Raw genomic sequence first — 5,336 nt, forward strand, 5'->3', positions numbered from 1 at the left:
GGCTTACAGGTAAATTGAGGCTACCCATGAAGAAGGAGAAAATGTCATCGAGTGTTCTGAGGCTTGTAGATATTGATGCTACCAATGGAGAAGCAGAAAATTTCACCTTCTATCCTCTCTTTCTGGACCTAAAAGGGCATGCCAGGAGAAAGTACAGACAAAATGTTTCAGCGGTTGTAGACTATTTGAAGTGGAGAATCCTCCCTAATCAGCCTGGAGACCATAATAAGGAGGACTTCAAGAATATGCAATTCTTAATGGCTTCCTTCAGGAAGAAGAACATATTGACCCTCCTCTCCCAAATGGAGAATCTTTGGTTGTCACGCTGAGTGTTTCTGAAAGTGGTGGGAGCAGTGGTCCGGGCCATAGCAGGGGTCATCCAAGCGGTCGTGGTCGTGGTCATAGAAGAGGTTGGGGTCGTGTGTGAAGAACATAACCGTTGCAGTTGCCTCCATTCAAATTTTGAGAGATATGCTCTCCCCTATCTTTTTGTGATTTTAAGTTCTATGGCTTTGCCTTTATCGACCCAAAAAAAATGATTTTTTTTTCTAAAATTTATTTATTAAAGACCCACTTATTAAAACTTTAATAAAATTCACTGATTATAAGACCCTAAAATTAATGAGTGATTAGCATAAAAAGTTTGTTAAAAGAATTAAAAAAAAAATCAGGCATGAAAAAATCAGTGCGAAAATGTAAATGCAAAGCATGCAAAAAATAAAGCAAGATGTATACATGCACTCTCTACCAACTTTATCCCAATTTAATACTGTCTCGTATTTGCGCACATGACCACAAGTGAAATTACTTCATTGAAATTTGGCTGCGAAATCACTGAGCGTTGAACATTGACGCGACCCAATTTTTCTCAGACGCCCAATTTTGACAACTTCCTTCAAATTTCCATCACCACGAGCGTGGAACATTACATTACAATAAATACCTCTTCCCATTCCTTCTTTTCTGCAATCACATTCTTCCCATTCCTTCTTTTCTGCACTCACATTCTTCCCATTCCTTCTTTTTCTGCACTTGCACTCTCTATTATTCACAAACAAAGAATGGCTGCAGTAGCAACTTGTCAAATTTCAGAGAATGAGAAATTGGTGGATCGAAGTTGTCAAATTTCAGAGAATGAGAAATTGGTGGATCGAAGGATGGGCAAATATCATGCCAATGTTTGGCACAACGATTTCCTCCAATCCCTTTCATCGCCATATGGGGTATGTGGGTGTCTCTCTTTAATTCTTTAATTTGCTCATTCATTCATTCATTTATGTGGGTTCTGTTTTGATTTATCTCCAACCTCAATCTTCATTGTTCTGTTTTGACTTAACCTGCTTTGCTTGTTTAATTGTTGATCAACAGGAAGCTTCGTACCGTGAGAGGGTGGAAAGCTTGATTCAGCAGATCAAGGAAAACGCATTCAATCCTCTGCTTGGAGACGGAGAAAATTGTCCCTCCTCTTCTGACCTGCTTCAGAGATTCTTCATAGTTGACGCTGTGCAACGATTAGGAATTCATCGATATTTTGAAAAAGAAATCAAAGTGCTTCTTGACTATACTTACAAGTACTGCCGTGCCTTCCACTTTTCCATTCATTCTGATTCAATACATTTCATTTCTCTTACTTGCCGATTTCATTTGATTACTGATTATATCTCTTTAAACAGGTATTGGAATGTAAATGGTATTTCATGGGGGAGTCAAAATTCCACTGCAGATCTCCGCTCTACCGCTTTGGGATTTCGAATTCTTCGCCTCAATGGATATCATGTATCTCCAGGTTTCTATTTTAAACTCTGCTGTTTCAATTCTAACAATAGCTATCGATTTAATCAGATCACAAGTATTCTGAAATAATTTGACATTTAACAATATTTTGTTCTGATCCAAGCAGAGGTATTTAGAAATTTTCAAGATGAAATGGACAGTTCGTTTTGACGCCATCGGCTGAAGAAGGCGACAATGAAATAAGAAGTGTGTTGAGTTTATATCAAGCTGCGGAGATTTGTTTTCCAGGAGAAACAATTCTGAGAGAAGCTAAATCATTTGCCTCTCGATACCTTCAACAAACACTTGGACAGAGCCACGAGAAAAGCCAGCTTTTGACAGAGGCAAGTACTGCATTCTATTTTAATCATTAAGTTGTTATAAAATTATTTTATTCCACAGTATTGATTTAACAAGTAGTCCATTTCATTAAAATCTGCAGGTTGATTACTTTCTGAAATTTTCTTGGAGATCCAGAAATCCACGATGGGAAGCATGGAGCTCCATACAAATATTTAGACAAGATGTTGATTCTTGGATGTCAATGGAGGGCGTTTATAAGTGAGTACATCAATCTTTTCTCTTCTAAACACATTTTTTTAAGGTACCTGAAATGTGAAGATTCATCTGTTTTGTTTTGCATATGTTAAATCTTCTTCTTGGATTAGATAGAACTCAAATATAAAATATTCTACTTTTACTAACATATTTTATTGTTCATGAAGTCAATTTTGAGTGTGATCTTAATAGTTATAGACAAGAGAGGATGAAAATCTGAGCTAACTTATTTTATTTGAACATGATGTTTTCTTTCAGGATTCCAAATGAGATTTGTCAAAATATTTTGGAAGCGGCAATATTAGATTTCAACATAATACAAGCTCAACATCAGATTGAGCTCAAAATTATATCCAAGTAATATATCTACAAATGAAAATTTTGTTAACTAAATAAAATAGTTTACTATGTCATTTAGAGTACTTGTGATATCAATTATATCGGAATAACATGTATGTGATGATATAATGTGTAGATGGTGGACTGAAGCAAATGTAAACAAGCTTAATTTCTTTCGACACCGACATGTGGAGTATTATCTTGCATATGCCTGTGGATTGTATGAACATGAATTCTCTCTAACTCGAGTTGGATATGCTAAACTGGGTACCATAATTACAGTCATTGATGACATTTTTGACACTTATGGAACCTATGATGAGCTTATACATTTTAAGGAAGCTGTGATCAAGTAAGTATAGTGTTTTCTATTAATTTGTGGAGCGTCATATTGGGAATCATAAATATTATTTGATTATCATTTTTCTTTAACAAAATAACTAATTTTCTTTCATTTCATGCTTACTCAGTTGGGATATGTCTATGATGGATCATTTTCCCAAATTTATGCAAATTTGTTTGGAATTTACACATGAAACATACACGGAATTAGTTGATGAAGCGGAGAAAATACATAGTCCACGTGCACGCAAGTGGATGCAAGAATATGTAAGTCACAAGATCAAATTTATCTATCAAACATTTGATATTAAAATATATAAACAAATATCTTTTTTTTGTGTAAAATACTTATAAATCTTACAATATATTTCATATATCTTCTATTGCAGTGGACAAATCTTATTTTTGCAGAATTTAAAGATGCAGAATGGATTGCTACTGACTATCGGCCTACTTCGGATGAATATTTGAAGAATGCCCTCAACTCTTCAACTGTACCCATGGTCACACTATTTCCAATGCTTTTGATTAACACATCTCTTCCTGATGATATTCTAGAAAGAATAAAAAAAATTGAGCTTGATGTAATGTTGGGTTGTAGATTAACTGACGATTGCAAAGATTTCCAGGTATTTATCGACCAAACTTAGCTAAACCTATCTTATTATCCATGAATCATAGATTTTAAAAATAAAAAATCACTTATATATCCTTGTTCTAAATGAGCATATTTCATTTTGAAGGAACAACTTGAAAATGGAGAGAATGCTTCTTGGCTAGATTGTTACATAAGAGATAACCCTGGGACCACGATGGAGCAAGCTTTGGAGCATGCAAGCATTCTCACCGAGTTACACATGGAAGAGTTAACCAAAGATTTTTTATTTTATGAGAAAGATATACCAACATGCTGCAAAAAAGTGTATTTTGATTGTATGTATAGATGGGTAGCTTTCTTATGGAGGGACATTGATGGACTTTCAACTTCATTCAAGGGTACAAAAGATGACATAATGAAACTCTTGATCAATCCTATACCTTTGATGTAACAAATATATAGATGCTTATATTTGCATCTATATCTATGCACAAAATATGAACTTATAGATATGATAAAGTGTAGTCACACACCTTATTTCAAGTAACTAGAATTGATATTTTGTAAATTAATGAAATGTTTTGTAATGATTCTTAAATCTTATGAAGAATATTTGGATAATTGTCAAAAATATTCATGTGTTCTCAAATGATGTATATTATTGTATCAATCAATTACAATCAGACTTATGTTGAGAGTGTGAGTTTGTGGAAAATAGTTTTTGAAATATGAAAATAACATACTTCTTTGAATGTAAAAATGGGAAATAAGTTTACTTGAATATTTTACAAAACCATATAAATAAAAAGCTTCTAAAATTAAAATCAAGTCTACCAACAAAGTTTATAATTTATTTTTTTAAATATCTACTTAACAAAATATAAAATGTTCTAAACATAGACAAAGATGACTTACAAAATTCTAGCAGCACTACAAGACTTGACTAGACACTATCATGAGTGGATGTGGTTAGGATGTGGTTAATGCAGGAAAGTTTGGGGAATGAAACCCAATTAAGTGTATTACACAAGATGTCTCAAACATAAAAAGAAAAGAAGAGTGTAGCCACCTATGCATGACCATCATTTACAAAAATAATGTTTCATGTGTTTTGAAGATTAAAACAAGCCTCTTGTAGACATGGTCAACCTTTCTACTACTAGAAGCACCACCTGAGCCTCTGCCTCACTATTTGTACCATCCTACGATCTTTGAGCACCTTTGATCAGAACTTTCCCTTCATCATCTCGAGCCATGCACCCCACACCTAAAACACCTGGATTGCCTCTAGAAGAACCATCAAAGTTAATCTTCTCCCAACCCTTCTCCGAAGCTTGCCAAGAAACATCAGATTTTGGAGAATTATCCCTTAAAATCCCATCAACAAGTCATTATTAAGAGAAATCTTAATATTAAGTCGTGGTTTGTTTTATTTTAAAAAATTTCTTTAAGTTATAAGATACTATTATTTATTAGTAGTAATTATTTAATTATTTATTTGGAATAGTCAAATATGTATGTTATGTTAATATTATTTTTCATCAAAATTTACTATTCAAATTTTATTGAGAAAAATTACAATATAAAGAAATTTTCTTTCTATATCATTTACGAAAAATATAATGGATTTTATAATTAGGTATTATATAATGAAATTGAAGCAATATGACAACCATTGTGTTAGGATTTACACACAGGGGCTTCACTTAGTGAACCAGGGTTATAT

The 5,336-nt window shown here is 33.4% G+C and overlaps 1 pseudogene; it reads left to right on the forward strand.

Annotated features, from left to right (window-relative positions):
* Window positions 1-995: 995 nt before the first annotated feature.
* Window positions 996-4,173, forward strand: LOC131067685 (sesquiterpene synthase Cad-like; annotated as a pseudogene).
* Window positions 4,174-5,336: the final 1,163 nt, after the last annotated feature.

This window comes from Cryptomeria japonica, chromosome 8 (genome assembly GCF_030272615.1).
Source record: "Cryptomeria japonica chromosome 8, Sugi_1.0, whole genome shotgun sequence".
NCBI classification, from domain to species: domain Eukaryota; kingdom Viridiplantae; phylum Streptophyta; class Pinopsida; order Cupressales; family Cupressaceae; genus Cryptomeria; species Cryptomeria japonica.